At 33.4% G+C, this 18,255-nt stretch overlaps 1 protein-coding gene across 2 annotated transcripts in view; it reads left to right on the top strand.

Annotated features, from left to right (window-relative positions):
• Positions 1 to 18,255, top strand: part of LOC111034034 (lachesin-like) — a 127,224-nt gene that overhangs the window by 36,260 nt on the left and 72,709 nt on the right. Inside the window, exon 1 of one of the 2 annotated variants that reach the window (XM_022315055.1) lies at positions 17,065 to 17,147. The exons of the other annotated variant lie outside the window; for it this stretch is intronic. The gene's annotated coding sequence lies outside the window, so the exon portion shown is untranslated. Of the gene's footprint in view, positions 1 to 17,064; positions 17,148 to 18,255 lie in introns of those variants that run through there. 2 annotated transcript variants of the gene reach the window in all.

Here is an 18,255-nt window from a genome sequence, read left to right as displayed (position 1 = left end):
ATAATTCAATATTCGGAGCACAGAACGTTCGAGTGATCGGGGTTTTTTCGCGAGGGAACGGAAATTTTTTTCGACTTATCGAGGATCAACTACTGTACGTCGAAACTATATCATTGTTCGCGTTTCACTGCTGAGGTATTTCACCGGAGTGCATTTTTTTCCCGCACACTCGCTTATGACAGTGTAGCCGTGGTTTGTATATTGCACATATTATATTGCGTCATGGCCGCGGTGTACACCTAACCAATACTTTTACCCATATGTGTGTGTGTGTGTGTGTGTGTGTGTGTGTGTGTGTGTGTTCGTTTACGGCTCCGCGACGTCTGCCGCGCGTTAACGTCGTCGCGAGCGCAAAACAACAATATATATTTCTGAGTGCTCGTCTGACGGGCGCGGGGCTGCGGTTACGGTTCAGCAGTTAACCAACGTTTTGTTGTTCTCGGTATACAGTATAAACCGTATTTCGAACGCGTTTCGCCGAACGTTTCCACCGTGTCCGTCCCCGCGGCCGCCACTGCAGCAGATAATGTACAACGGTGATAAATCGTCGTCGGATAATGATACGTTTAATGTGTGCGCGTGCATAATATATATGTCTATCCGCGCTCACGTGTGTGTGTGTGTGTGTGTGTGTGCGGGTGGGTCCGGCGGGTGGGCGCGGGTGGTGTTTTTCACGAGTCAAATTATCGAGTTGCCCGTTGCGCGGGTGCGTAGCATGTACACCTAAACGTGTAACTGCACTACACGTGTAAGCGGGATCGTGTGTGAGCGCATATGTACCTATTGTGCGCGTGTGTGCGTGTGTGCGTTTCCGGTGGGATGATAATCATAATGTATGTGGGGCGACCGGGGCGAGTGGCGAGTGGGCCGGAGTGGAGCGGCTCACGCAAGGTGTTTCAACGGGTTAATGAGTATTTATGGATTATCGTCCGAATTAACCGCGCGCCGTGCAGTTTATGTTTTGCACAAATGTGCGTTCCCCCCCCCCTCCCGGCGGATGTCCGATAATCCCCGCCGTACAAGGGTCCGTGGCACGACACGGACCCGCGGAGCCCGTGTCGGAATTACACGCGCGCGGTCGCGAGTGTCCGGGGACGAACCGCGGTTTTTATACCACTGTCGACCGGCGTGTATTACACGCGGCCGCCGCAAGAAACGCTCGGAGCGGGCGTGTACGTGCAATGCCATGATATCATTATTATCGTTGTTATCGTTATCGTTATCGTTATTATTATTATTATTATTATTATTATAATTGTTGTCACCGCGGATCTGCAGGTCGCCGTACACAGAATAATATTAATATTATCATGTTCAGCGCGGAGGAACGAGTGCGGTGTATTATAATATTATTACGACTATTATGACAGTATAATATCATGTTATTACAGCGATGGAATAGCTGATGATATGGTCGTGTCGGTGTACGAACGTTCATAATATTATTATATATTTGTCATCTATTTATTTGATTTATTCTTAACCGCTGCAGTTTATTCTAATGACTCATACCTAACCACCGCGAATGCAATGTCGCATTACCAACGTATAGTTGTGTAATTTTTGTAAAATGGGACTGCATTGGATACTTTATCCGTATGATTATAAATTCAAGTATCTTTTTATCGTGCCGTTTTCTGTGGAAACCAATTAGATTATTATAAGCCTACTATACGAATACCCGGGCTTTTTAAAAACATTTCGAAATCCTGTAGTAATCATCACATGCACGTATATTGTGTATTATACTATAACAGTGACGACCATGAAATCTATTAACAAAACATTATCACATAGTGGTTTCAATGGCTAATTATTATCTATGTACAGGACACAAATCCCTTTCGGAAACCTGCAAACTCAATACAGATTTGAGCACTATTTAAGGGACTAAGTCATACTATTATGTGTATTTATTTGTAATCACGATAATGTACAGAATACCTAGACTTTCATAGTAAAATCGGTAAATCATCAATTCGGAATAACTAGAGTGGTATGTGATTACAACTGTGATTATAGTGGGCAGAAAATAATCCAATAATGCAATATCATGAATAATGTGATGTTATGAATAATTGAATATTTTATCAAAACACAAACAAAATGAGTTTAATTAAAACGCATTAAAATATAAATATAGTATTAATTGGCCTGCAATAGTCGCAAATAAATAAACACCATGCTACGTAAAAGGGATTAGTATCGCTGTTGTTATCTTAATAATTAATATCATCCGATGAAATGCAAAATGCATATTTTTTTCTTATTCCACTTTATACATCAAATGTATGGTCGTTTACTCAACTACAGATATTTAACCAACTATATTTTCAAAAAAAAACCCAAAATACTGTCTATAGGTATAATAGCAGTTATATACAGTGAACGCCACTTATATCACTCACGAATTCAGTCACTCTTAAGTTATAAGACACAACATCGTTTGGAACGAGCAGTGCCTATAAGAGCCAATTGTTTCGTCGATTTGTCCTTTAACTTCTTGTCTTACGACACAATTAAAATACTGAAAAAAGTGGTTGGATGCAGAACGTTTTTTTTTTTTTAAATCGTTAAAATATTATTCAATATTTTGTATTTTAAACGCACGTAATCGTAACAATAATCACAAATCGTGTTTTAGTACAGTATATTAAAGGACGGATGATTTATTTTAATCCTAATGGGTCGCCAAGTCGTTTTTGCGTATCCCGCGGTATCATGTTATTCCGTCGGAATATATTACTATATTACTCGATCACTGATAAACGTGGTGAAAAATGGACAATATTATGAATTTTCGGGTTAAGTCGCCTGTCGCTTCACTACAGTTTCTGACACGATTATCATCATCGTTATTAGGCATTACGCGCGTGGTCGGCAGTATTATTAGTCAAACGTCGCCGTCAAGACAGACGTCAGACATTTTAACGGGTTGATTATAACGATAATAATAATAATAATAATAATAATAATAATAATAATATGACATCGGACGGCGAATGGGTGTAGAGCCGGCGGAACGGCCGTCACCCACCGAAACTTGAAATGTTTATTGCGAGGCGGGTAACCCACATCACTCGGCGATTGTTGCCGGACGATGATCCCCCCGGTTGCCCGAGACACGACAACGCCTTGCCGACTTTTGTCGTACATACTATCACGAGTTCTTGATGACTGAGTTTGGGTCAAGTATTAAATTATTATTGTTTGCCATCTCGGAGAAACCACCTTATACCGGCTATACCACACTTATCACCGACCTGGCCGAGAGTGCTTGTAATCAACGTACAACTGTGGTACTTGGTCGGACGTCGGTCGTAGATCCGTCGTGGAAGTCAGTGGATACGATAACGGTGCTGGACACTTCGTTTCCTTCGTTATTTTGAGTAAATTGTACTATTAATTAGTTCACTTTAAATAAATACTTTTTTTTTGTTTTAAATTATTTTTTGACCTAACTTTTTACTGTCATAATATTAATTTATAGCAGTGCTTATAAGTGTGTTGTCATTATCTATCGATTATCAAAATGAATCAATAATTTATTCAACTACATAAGATTTTGAGATAATTAACGTATACCTACCCTCTAAAAAAAAAAGTATTTTTTTAATAGGTCTACAGTCCACCTATAAAAATATACAAAACGTAATTAAGAAGTGCAATCTCCGATCTCACACTGTGAATCAAAATACAGTTTAAAACCATACAAATATAACAGAAAATTAATTAGTGGAATGGCGCTGTAGAAAGAAATATCAAAACACTTTAAGGAGATTATTAATAATCATATGTATTCAAATATTACTGCGCTATAAGTGAACATCGTCGAGTACACAAAAACGAAAATCATACAATGAAATCGTATAAGGTACTTAGATAAAATTACCAGATTAGTAAATTAAGTATATTATGAATATATAAACTATGGTATGAACTAATTAAAATATATTTAAATTTATATTAATTAAATACCTATGGAACTTTCATAATATTCGTATTGACTGTGTAAAACTTTGAACAGACAAATAAATCTGAACAATACAAATACTAAGACAATAATTACATCTTTTATTGTGATATATTGATTAAATTTGTGTATAAATCAATTATTGACTAAATCACATATTTTTGTTCACAACTTATCCATGAATAGGTACATAAATAATATTTGAATGATATTGTATTAATATTTCTAGGTATAAAAAATACATAGTGTTGTTTTTTTATTAGTTATAATCAAAACACCGCCGTTGCTTATATCAGTTGTAATTTAAAATTGATCATGTTCAGGATAATGTCATTGTAAATTCGAAGAAATGTAATAAACCGTATGAACTAATATTATTTTCATAAAACTTCATAACACGGCGCATTGTATATGCAATATTATTGCATAACGGTCTTGTGGCAAAAAAATTACGAACACATTTTTATTTTATTTTATACCACCTCTTACTTTCATGATTGAAAATGCATTATTATTATGAACGCGGCATTTATTTTTTTTATTTTTTTTTTTTATCAAACTTTATACAATTGGTGATTTTCATTTGGGAATACACGCAAAAGTCTTGGAACAAATCGGAAACTTTCTTTATAATATGTAAAATCAATTCAATAAGTTCGGAACGATTCCTCACTGATTTCACCTTTTGGTTTTTCGATGTTTACGTCCGTAATAAACAATAATGGGACTTGAGATTTCTCGAGGACAAAACGAAATGAATTATTTTCCACTTGATCGCTCGTTTATGTGCCGGTTGACGACTCTCATAATAATTTACTCCGGCTTAACTATTGAGTAGGTAATAATTGACGTGTAACCATATTATTATATATTATTATTCTCGGAATGAGTACTTTCGACTAACGGACAGAATTGTGTTCTGCGCTACATAAACATTGTTCCACTTAAGTATTCCTATGAAAAAAAACATGTAGTCAGCTGCTTCTGAGCTCAAAGTAGGGAAGCTTAGTGAATTTTCTTTTTGTGCTTAAAACAAATAACTGCTACCTGCTGCGGATCCTACGAAAACGAACAATAACTTTATTTTTAAAACTGTTTTAGTTTCGAGTAGCGTATTATTATTTTATGATATCCGTTATGTTATTATTATCTTTGTACTATTTGAAAATATTATATTTACGTGAAAAGGGTATTTGAATCAATTATACGGCTACACATTGTTAAAATAGCAAGTACAAATAATGTTAGGGAATTCATTTTGTGCCATAAAACTATAAATTATATTGACGAAATAATTTCTATTTAACTATACATTATACTTTGGTCCATAATGTAGATTTATAATTATGCCGTAGGTATATAATATATTGCAACCGAATGAATCGTAATTAGCGTGTAATGTATTAAAATTTGTGATACACAATATCAAGCATTAAATTAATGATACATCAAAACGTACAATTTATTGTTTGTGGACGAATAGTTAAAGCAATAAGTTAATTATACATAAAGCACGCATCAGACAAATTTTAAAATTATATATAGCCTCACTGACATTATACCTCATATTATACTATAATATACCATAGTTAAATACCATATACCTACAAGGCTACAACAGCCAAATAATGTTTTATATTTAACAATTCAATATAAAATATTATGAGAGATTTAAATTTTTCATGCAACAATTTATACTTACTTTCTTAACTATTATCTAAAAAATGTTCATAAAGTATTTAATTTTTTTTTTTTTTCTTTGTTTGGACTTGTTTCACTTGTTATTTACCTATATTTACAACTTTAAAAGTTTTTAAATAAAACATAAGAATTATGAGTACATTACGAAATAATAATGACACGGACAATGCGTATTATTATACGTTGTTAAATATTTAAATTGCTTGGCATTGCGTTCTATTAACGATTATAGTTTGAAAATGTTTAAAGTAATTTTTTTTCCAAAGAAAATATATCTGACAAACATTAAGAGGACGTTATACCCACATGTGTTGTCTCCGTCTTACAAGTCCAGAACATACAAAATTTTAAGCTCGGCAGATCACGTTTAACTCAGTTATCTTAAAATTTAGAGTGAATTGACCTCTTATTATAATTAAAGGTAAGATTATTACGGAGGGCTTCTCCTGCATTTTTTATTTAATTTTAATTTTAAAAAGAGTTCTGAGTAGTTTAAGTTGTACAAACAATTTACAATTTTAAAAAACTCAGAACTCTCTTTAAAAGTAAATTATTATAAAAAGCCCACGAGAAGAGCTCCGTGATAATCTTACCTTTAATTTTAATATAAGAGCTCAATTCACTCTAATTTTTAAGATAACTGAGCTAAACGTGATCTGCTGAACGTAAAATTTGATATGTTACTCTCTTGTAAAACGGAGACAACAAATGCGGGTATGACGTCCTCTTAATTAATACATATAAATAAAAATAAAAAAAGTTTTCCAATTTATTGAATTTATCAATATGGTTTAATGGAATTGATATGATTAGGAATGCTTCAATATATTTTTTTGTAAATTTTACTTAAAGTACAAAAAGTACTTTAGTAATGAAAATTAATAAATTATAATATTGTAATCTTAAGATTGATAATAATTATCATTAAAATATAAAAAACACCGCATTTTTATTTATACTTATTAATAAGTAATTACTACCTATGTTTGATTTGAATAGTTTTCAAATTTACAGAGCCATTGGATTGCGCATTTTTTTCCAGTAAAATGGATAAAATATTACGTTTTTTAAATTTACTCTTATTTATTTTTTGATAAGTTCAAAGTAATTTTAAATGGACGCATTTTATGAGGTACGAATTAGTCAACACACGTATAAAGTTAATTATAGATTATTTTCTTTATCGATAAAATGTGTGTATTTAATGGCTGCACCTACTATTGAATCCGTATTCAAAGAATACTGAAACAATTGATATTCTAAAAAAAATGTTATAAATTAAACTATATTTAACTGACTTAAGCAAACGTTTGAACCATTAAACATTTTCTAAAATTGAATTCACAATAAATGACTTTTTTGAATTTTTCTAAAGATTCTTAGTAGGTATTATCAACATTTTCAGTGTTAAATATAAAAACAAGAACTGTTATACTATACGTGATCTATAAATTCCAGTATCTGTGAATTATTTACAACCATTTTGTTACAAAAAAATTTAATATTCAGTAAAACAAAAGTCATTTCATTTGTCAGGTCATTGCATTACACTTCGTATATTCTAAGAATCTAAACAAAGGCACTCGGGAGTCGGGGTAATCAATCCATTTCGCACAAAATCAATTATGTATTCGATATTTAAGTTCGACGTACGCTAATTCCTAGATCCTGACGTATTCCACGAAACAATGCCATCAATGATAATTTGATGGGTTAGGTGTATAGACGTATATAGTGTGTACTATTATAATATGACGTGCTGTTTGTCGTCAAAGTTCGTTTAACTCGGGCGGGTTCTAATGCAACCCCTATTGAGATTATTTAATTTGAATTTTATTTTTATTCTTCTAGGTACTCATTCTCTCCGACCTGTATAATTAACTAAGTTTATGAACTTTGTTCGGATACCGTTATCTGGGAGTAGCATTTACTTTGCCAATAAAATGTCTCGCGGCGTGTAATTTCATCGTCTTATCTCCAACCATGCACTATTTAACCGGGACCACTGAGAAATCAGATAAAAGTTATCCCTAGATTGTTTTTTTTTTTAAATACCCACCTTTAAACTTAATTCTCTTATGTCGTTTTTATTAACTGTTCGGTTTTAATAGGTGTCAACAAAATATAATATCAAATAATATTTGATAAGAAATTATTATGGAATTACTATAGGAATTGAAAAAAAATCAATCTCATCGTATATCAATATACAGCAATAATCGTCTCTCTAATATTTAAAATGTTTAATGACAATATAACATAATATTATGTTTAAGCAATTATATTTTTTATATATATACTCAATGTATTATTCGTTTATATTATAAATGTATGAACACAATTGAATATTTGTGTCATGAGTATTTCAGCATTTTCTTCTTGTTATAAATATCATATAATATTGTATTACTCTATAGTTGAATATTGATAATATGCAGATAAGAGTATAAGACTTAATCTGTCGGACCTCGACCTAATTTTATATTAAATGTATCATAAATGTATTGAATTCGTCAGCGTTGTTCATTTTACATTTTGGAGTGTGACCAAAAAAAAAATCCTAGAGTTTCATAAGATGGTTAGTTATATATTTTTGAAATCGAGAAGTGATCCAAAAGTTTCTGTTCATCATAGATGCAATCAATAAAATATACTTTCAACCACATATTTGGATACAGCGAAAACTTAAGAATGGTATAAATAATTATGATTGATTACAATACCAATCAATCATAATTTATAACTTTATTATTTTATTATTAACATCCAATTCAACATAATATTATATCTATATTCTATATGCTATATAGGTAAGTTAGTACAAGCAAATTGCGCTTGTTTTATACTTCAAATGCAGTTTCGAAGTTTATTTGATCATTATAAGTTTACTATAAAAATGCATTGATGTTTTATTCAATATTTAAGACTATTATCTTTCGAACCGTTTTAAAAGTTTAATTATTTATATACATAAACAGTAAACTATCGATTATCTACGGAATAGGGTATCATGGATAAGCGGATTCCCACGTTGGGTGGAGAAAACTTGACAAAAAACTGTCCATCCTCCGATTTCAAAACCCATGGGTGGGACGGGGCATTATCGCCAACAATACAGCTTTCTGAGGTAAGGTAAGTTTGTATTTCCGTAGGACACTCCTTTAGTCCTTTAATATAACAGAAAAATATCAATAATTTAGTATTTAACTATATACTTTACAAATTTTTAAAATCAAATTTTGAATTACTGCATTATTAAATACAACGGAGGTGGCCATGTGTACATTGAATCACACTGTATACATAATTCTTAAAGTTCGGTGGAAAATAAAATAAATTATACATTTATAAAAAAAAATTTAAAAGCAAAGTCCACAGTTTTGTATTTTGTACACACATAAATACTGCCAATTTTTTATGTACCAATGAATTATCACCCAAAATCACATAAAATGAACACTCTGGCACAAAATAATATATTAAATTATTAAACATCTTTAAATCAAACACAATAATGTATACATTCCGATACACAGAGTTAAGTGAATAAAAAACATAATTATTATAATTTATGAGACATAAATTATAACGTGATGTAAAGAATAAACAACAGTTTCATCAAAAGTATTGTCTTACGTACAATATTTTTCGATTTTAAACACGGATCCAACTAGGCCCGGCCTTTGTGCAGATACCTAAAATGTTAATTTTTGAGTTCTCGATTAAGAAACTCTGTTGATATGATGCATCACACCTTTTATGAGCCTGCTCTAATTTTCCGTGGTGTCTACTGCATGCAAGAATATGGTTATTGTCAATAATTGTGTTAAATATTTAAAAAAATATATATTCAACTATTGTGTGCGACATTTTTCATAGTTTTATAATTCAATAGAATTCAGCGATGATCGGAATAAAAGTTATAAGACTTTGACAATCAAAAAAAATAATAATAATACTATAAGTATTACCTACCCTGTGTTTTCGAACATCAGGGCCACCGGTGACACAAGGACTTCAATATTAGCGTTTTAATTATTTTCCATTTCCATTTTCCACTGACCGATCCGAGCAAACGATTCGTTATCTCAAACCCGTACCCACATCGAGACGGATGATGATGAATCACCTTTGATGTCAACGTGACGGCAGGCGGACGGATTCTGGTGACTGTTGTTCCTATATGTACAGGTACACGCCCTATATATAGCACATCGTTATCAGCGACGAAGGTGTGAGCTGGTGTGCATCCGTATATATAGTGCGTTATCGCGGTGGACTTTTCGGTGTGATTAATAGCAGTACCGGAGGGACGGTAAAAACGAGCGTTTGTGTTTCCCAGAAGGAAATCCACTCGAACAAGTGGTTTTTTCCTGCCTGCCGCCGGGTTTCTGGTACTCGACCTCCGCGGTTCACCCGCGTGGCAGAATGATAATAATATGCAACAGTTGGCGGGTGGGGAAAACCGCCGCCGCCGCCGCCCTTCGACGCTATCACAACTGTAGCTACTGCTGCTAACCCCTCCCCCCCACCCAGGCGAATAATTTCAATAAGTATCGTTCGATTTGCTGTCGTTGAACCGTTTGTATCAATAATAATATTATGACATTGCCGGCAAGGAGGTTGATAAGGAGGTTATAAGCTCGACCGGTGAGCTTGAAGGCCTGTCAACCTGGCTCTCTTCAAACCATGTGTGTGTATACTGTTCATATTTAAGTTTTTTTTTTAAATTTTATTACATAATCTGTGCAACATTTTATTAGCAAACATAGAAAACACATCAAATATGCCACCATAGAATAAAAATTATATCACATACTGGAGCGGCGTGTATCTTGTGTACATCGTGATCATAACTCATAAGTAATAATGTAATATTTTATTTTATTTTATTTTTATTTTCATTTATTATAATAAATTATACTTATCTCAAAAGAGCAAGTTTACAATAAAATAATATAATAAGATGAATCTATCTACCACCTGTAAGCAAGCTTGTGATGATGGTAGAGAGTTACAAAATCTAGTAATTAAATAATAATTGGTAAAAATATAAATAAATAAACAAACAAATACATACAATTATAATATACATAAAACACTAGTCTAAATGAGTTTCTAACCAGTTGAAAATAAATTTTTTGAGATTCGACTTTTTAAGATTCCTGGAGTTAACGTATATACTTATTTTAATATTAATTTGCAGTGAGTTGAAATACGTAGGACTAAGATAATTAACAAATTTTTGCCCAAAAGATTTTTTAGTATAAAATATTGTAGCATCGTATGCTCTATTTTCTCTTTTATCATACATGTTAACTACGTACACCCATTGATTATAATTTTTAATTATGAAAAATATAGCAATTTTTTTGTAAAGTTTTTCTGGTGGTAAAACATTGAATAGTTTAAAATGTTCTATTGTTGATCCTTCTAGGCTTATTTCACTCAGACAGATCCTAATTATTAATCTCTGTTGTATTATTAGTGGCTGTAGTGCGTTTTTGGCTGTACCTCCCCAGACCAACAGGTCGTATTGTAATATTCCTTGATATAAGGCAAGATAAATTATTTTTAAAGTATGAACTGGTAAAAAATGTCTTAATTTATAAAATTTGAAAGACACTGTTCGTAGTCGTGACACAATATTACTTACGTGTAGATTCCATCTCAAGTTATTATCAAATATCAATCCTAAATATCTAGCACACGACACTCTGAAAATACTTTGACAATTTAACTCCCCACAAGGTTCATTCCCACAATTGTGTATTTTTAAATGATCAAAGATATTTTCATCCTTAAGAATAGAGAAGTTAGTAAAATTTGTTTTTTATAATTAATTGTAAGTTTTCTCTGATTCAAGTAACCTAATATTTTTTTGAAACCGAGTGTAGCTTTTGTTCGAATGTTATCCCAAGTATCGCCAGAAAAAAGTAAACAAATATCATCTGCATACGTTACGACTTGCCCATTGATATCAAGATCACATATACTATTTATATATAATATAAACAAAGTAGGACCCAAAACACTCACTTGAGGTACTCCACAAGTAATTAACATTTCATCCCCTAAAATACCATTGATTTTTTACTTTTTGTTTTCTTTTGTCTAGATAACTCTTGAACCATTTAAAACTAGATTTTTTTTATACCAATATTAGGAAGTAAATTGATAAGTTCAGGATTTTATAATTATTATGTTTAGGTGGCTCGTTGCTGGATTTTGTCACCCTCGCTGTCACCTACAGTTGCAGTAGTTCATCGACGGTGACCGCCGCGGTCCTCGATAATATCGTTATTATTGCACGTCGTCTCAGCGGTATTTCGAGATTTCCAGTTTCGTCATCATCTTATCAATTATTCCCATAACGCCTAGTTTATCGTTTCAATTCGAAGATTTTCTTTTATCGTCGTACACCAGCACCACCGCTCGTTCCGACTTTACTCGCGGCACCGCTGAATAATTTATACGCCGCTATTTAGCGTTCGGTTTCGAACTCGTTTGAATATTATTTCTGACCGCGTTTTGTACGCTGTCGTGACTTTGGTCTTTTCGACGGCAAATGGGCCGAACTCGTGACGACGACGACGATGTCGCGTCGGTTGTTATTAATTACGATTGAACGACTGTGGCGGTGGCGACGAGTGGCGGGCGCGCGAGCAGAGGCGTGGTTAATTTGCGACGGAAAACTCCGTGTAATTAACAACCTCAACCACGGTCGTTAATTCACATTACCGGAACAATCGCATAAAATTTATGCCCAACGATCGACGGTTAGCGACCGAGCCTTGCCGACCCGCCGCTGTTCTCACTTCCGCCACTTTAAGACGGAACGCGCATAATTTCCAAGTCCCATACATTATTATTATTGCGATTATAATTATAATTGTGCCTCGCTCGCGCGCGCGCGCGCGCGTGTGTGTGTGTGTGTGTGTGTGTGGGTTGCCATCGAGAAAGGTCGTCGCTGCAGTACACGAATAATACAGCACATACGCCGGAGAACCCATGGCTTCGCGCCACCCGGCACCCACCCTCGCTGGTGTCATTGTTACACCGCTCTCTCCGAATTAATTCCAGGAAGTGCATTCGACTAGGTCGTAATAATAATAACTCACTCGGCAATCCCGGAAGAAAGCTGCAGACGCGAATGCATTCGTTCGCCCTCCCCCGCTCGGCCGGCTGAAACGCCCCGCCGCTGCAACCTGCAGTATGCAGCGGCGCGTGGTTATTATATGCGCGAAATTGATCGACCGCGGTGTAGGTATACTGCTGCACCGAGCGACTCAACTCTTCTAAAGTCTAAAGTCGCCGGTTTACACGTCGTAGGATATTAATATTTCATATCGTAATGATATAATATAATAATATGTTTTCTAAACGCTCCGATCGGCGACAGATCGACTATAATAATAATAATAATAATAACAATATGTAGGTGTGCAAACCGTTTATTGCGCAAACAACGAATTCATCTGCACAATAATATTATTACGAGGCGGTAGGAACTTCTCGTTCGCGATGCGTTATTAATATACTATAATAAGGTTGTGCGAACAGTCTTTATCCTGCTATTGCCTCGCTATATAGTGATCCGGAAAATATATAGGCACTGATTAAACCAGCCGCATTGTATTTTATTTCGGTTTTTCGTCTTGCAATATTACTATAATAGTATAATATTTCGTTTGGCGCACGTAATATCGTTACATAGCAGATTACGCATTGGATTATTCGATTACACGCGAGTTCACAGAATTCGTATATGATGTTTATTAGGCCTCGGGGTGGTTCACAGTTCCGGCTGCCGATTGCGTTCGAAATGAGGGAAATTTCTCTGTTAAATTATCACTGACTGGCTTGTGTGCCCTTGATCACTGATCAACGTATTATAAATGTATATTCGCTGTATGCATAGGAAGTGTACGACGTTATGTTTGCAGTCTGCAGTGGAATCGTGAGCACAGCTATTTTCTTGAAAATAAATTTTCTTGCCGGGTATCTTGATGACAGACTCGTTTATAATTACACCGAATAATTGATGTACTTTTACGAACCGGATTTTGGTGGTGGTGAGGGGGGGGATGTTATCCACGGAACAGTGGGTGGGTACTTATTTTAAACTTCGTAGAAAAAAAAGTTCACGGTGCCACTGCTTGCGCTTTGCAGTGAGCAATATTATGTGATGTTTAGATTATCAAACTATTTGTTAGACAACTGAACCCGAATTAAGACCATATCAACAGCAGACTTCATCAATGACCACCAAACACTGAGGGGGGTATCCTACAAACATTATGTTAAACGTGATATTGCAAAAGTTTACATGATATTTAAAATGTAACCAAACATTTTTAATTGAAAACCATTAGTTAATTTTACAACTGTAACCCCACACTCTCAAAAAAAAAAAAAAAATTTCTATTTATGTATTAAGTAACTTTGTTTTATGACAGTCTTCACTGCAGATAGGGGTAAGTTAAAATATAATACACCAAAATAGTTAAGATAAAAAAACTATTAATTAATGGATTATATAGTTGCAACTTGCAACTTTAGACATTATCATTCAATTATTATTTTAATTAATGCATTTTTAATATGCATCAATGTTTAGTTAAGAACAAAAACAGGTATTATCGATAAATAGCCGATAGTTATTAATATTATTATTTTTTTATTTTAAACGAATTGCTTTGAATAATTTACAATAATTTAAATCTAATTGCACCACAATAAATAAAATACAACATATAATTCAAAGATTTGTAGGGTTAAACCTAAAAAAAGATTTAATTGTAGATAGAATATACATATTAAATGCAAGCATGTACCTTAATCGAATTATTTAAATATCGTTTAAACTTTCAAATTTGATGTATACTTGTGTAGTTTATTTGATGATATTTTTCACTGACTTGTTTTATACTCTTTTTAAATTATATTTTTAAAAACTATAATATAATACTTTTAAACTGGACCAACTGACTGAGGTAGTTAATAACTACTATTTATGGTGCCAGAATATGGTGCTATACGAATGACATTGTAAAATCGTTGACCAGGCAGTGTTTCACTGTAAATGTGTTTCAAAACATGAGGAGTCAAATACATTTAATCGTTTTTCATGTTACTGAAATTCAGTCGTTATATTATTGTTCATTTAAACAGTCGAGGTTGTCAAAAGGTACTCTTAATGACACAGCTCAATATATAGATTTATCATTTATAATAAAAATACTTAAAAATCAATTTATGCCATTATACGTGATTACAATATATTATATATTAAACACCATCAATATCTTTCAACATTTAAATGATTTCATTCATTAACATTAAATTCATAAAAAAATTATAGTAATAAATATTGTTGTTGAATTTTTTTTTTGCTATAGTTAGCAAAAAAAAGGTAGGTTTATTTTTTTAAATATAATCAATAGAATTATATTATGATCATAAACGATCACTAGGTCACCAATTTATTCGAATGTCGTTTACCATTTTTAAATATTTATATATACCTACTCCAATAATGCAATGCTATTATGTGCGCTATACTTCATTGTTAATTTTATGTCTTTTCCTGTGACTTACTGTTTTAACGTAACAATATTTGTAGATTTTGGAATTTAGAAATTAATTTATTTTAACAACACTGTGTGCAAAACGTTTATTTTGATTTGTGAGAAAAACAAAGCCTTAACAATATTAGTACGTCTACAATCCAGTACGCAGTAGACTGGTCTTAGTTGTATAGAGCTGTCGTGAAAAAATCTTTATAGAACACATAATTGATAATATTATGAAAACAAAGTAACAGAGCCAAAAACCTTCATCTTTTTTTTTAATCTGAACAAAATGTATTTCCATTTATTTGTATAGATTGTATAGGTAAGTCTCTCCTGATATTCAAGCTATATTTATTAATTACTTGGAATTATTTTGAAATTCAAAAATCAAATACTTCTAGATAAAGTTTAGTATGGTTTGATTCGTAGAATAAATTTATTTTACACATAGTAGTATGAATTCAGAAACAGATAAATACTAGCTAATACAAGTAATATCAATATCTAGGTCAACAGAACACAATATATAAGTCGAGCATTTGCAACACGTCGTGAAAGGTGCAATAACACACTGGAAATGTATGAGTATATGACTAAAGAACAACTTTAAATTAAATATATTTCTTTATGAATTAACAGTGTATAACACTCGTACCCACCGTGTTTGGAAAAACCAAACGCATATCAATTTTCTGAAAAGTTTAAAAAGTGAAAACTAATAATAACTACTCCGACGGTAGGACAGCGTTCTATTTGTTTTATAAAATGTCTGTACCTTTGACCGATTTTTCACTAGTAATTTATTACAAAAAGATTTATGTTAACTGAAAATAGAGGATTGTTTTTATAAATTATAGAACAGAAAATTTAAATCAACATGGATAAATTATTGTTTGAACAACATTTTTATCGTATATCATTGTTCAACCACAGGTTGGGTTATGACCTTTCTTAAATTCAATAGGGTAGTATATTTATGAAAATAAACATGCGAATATCAAACACGTAAATATTTCAAAAACGAGTGTAAATTAATAACGTTTATAGCAATTAACATTATTTCGCAGCAGTAGGTTAGGGAATAGGTATGATGAATACATATATTGAGCGGTAATTGCTCCATTTTTAGAGGGAGATTTAAAAAGTTTAATCAAGAGCCTTATACTACAAGATAATTAATGAGTGTATGGACGGCGGCCAATGATAGAGGTAAGCGTACGATACGTATGTGTTCGGTGTGAAGCTAAACTCCACAATAACTATTGTAAATGTGCGCACCTGTCGTTCAAAACGGCCTACGCCACAGCGAGAAGTTTTACCGCCGTCCGGAGTGCAAGCTGCTGTTGCACACGTCATTACGTCTTGTCAAGTTGAAGCTTAAGGTCTACTACCAGGAATGTCCCGCTTACAGTGTAGTCAATCTCTCTGTGATTCCTAGACATGACGTGTTCGGCGGTTCTGGCTCCATTTTTACAGGCAGATGAAAACAGTTTAAACGGTAATTTTCATCTCACGGAGATTGGATGCACTGTAATTAGGACAAAAACCCTTCAAATTTTTTTGTCCCTCTGCCGAAATAGAACCAAAACAGCCAGATATTATAATATCTACTACTTTGTTTTTATTTATTTCATATTGTATTTCCTTTTAGTCTGTTTTCTCTATCCATAAAACGTGACGTATGTTAGTGTTGTGAGTTATATTATAATTTCGTGTGAAATTGAATTCAACATTTTTCTAAACTCATTTTAAAGTGCTCGATAAGTGACTTCGACCCATTAAGACCCCAAGTGTACCAAATCGGAAGAATATAAACAACAGAATATGCCAGTAGATATTATAATTTGCAAGGACATTTAAAAACTAAAGACGTTCTCTGCTGCTACAGACAAACACAGGTATGAACTTTATACGAGCCTAAAGGTTTCTCATTCCGAATAGGTTATGACTTGAGCGTTGTCGTCAACAACATAATAAGATAGGTACGCTCGTGCATGCACGTGTGTGTGTGTGTGTGTGTGTGTGTGTGTGTGTGTGTGTGTGTGTGAAATATGCCATGAACGATTCATATTATACTTGTAGGCTCAAAGTTGGTTAAGCGTGAATCGGCAGAGTCTCCGATAGCAAAACGAAGGGGAAATCGTCGATGCCAACGGGAGGAGTGATTGAGGGTCGGCAGCTTTTGTCCGGGGCCAAATGAATTTAAGAAACATTTCTGGATTATTCGCGCGCAGAAGACGTCGACGTGGCGCCCTGCGCTCGGCTGCCGTGAATCGCTTCAGATTGGATTGGACAACAGACGAGCCTAATGGACACTTAAAAGTGGAAAAGCTTATCTGCAACACACCACTCGTGACTTTCCCGGAATCCTGTTGGCCCGACGTATCGCGTTTAATTAAAACGTACATTTTCATAACTCGTTCGGATGTAAATTTATTTTCTAACGCGATGCACACCAATAAGTATTAACGATATCACGGGCACCGTGATTGTCACAGGTATATTATTATGCGCCGCTCTCAGTGACTGCGTGTCGGACAATAAAAATATACGACACCGTCAGTGAATTCAAAGGTTTCCCGGATTTCGTTTTATTCTTCTGCTGCTATGCGTATTGGAATTAACTTCAATAATTGAGTTAAATATTTTATTATATTATGAGCGAATTCCACAATCATATCGAATGCGATTACATCTAGACATTTACGTATTAAATGACAATAATAATTTAATGTTGGTAATTATTCTTATTTATGATTGACATTAGTTATGGCATTATCCACACGATACGTTAATTTTTTATTCAAAGAAACTTACTTAAATATTATAGCTCATAATAGGAGAGCAATATTATTCCAGGACAGTATAATTTAATAAAGTTTATTCGGTGATATAGTTTATACACTATTACCAAGTTCGTGGACAATAGTAAGGAAAAGCGCAACAGTAGTTATTTAAATTATTCTCCATTGTAACAATTCAATTTTATCCGATTATACGACCGTA

The sequence above is a fragment of the Myzus persicae genome, unplaced genomic scaffold (assembly GCF_001856785.1).
Source record: "Myzus persicae strain clone G006 unplaced genomic scaffold, MPER_G0061.0, whole genome shotgun sequence".
NCBI classification, from domain to species: Eukaryota; Metazoa; Arthropoda; class Insecta; order Hemiptera; family Aphididae; genus Myzus; species Myzus persicae.
Note: the sequence above shows the minus strand (reverse complement) of the source record. Positions and strands in the feature narration are given on the sequence as shown.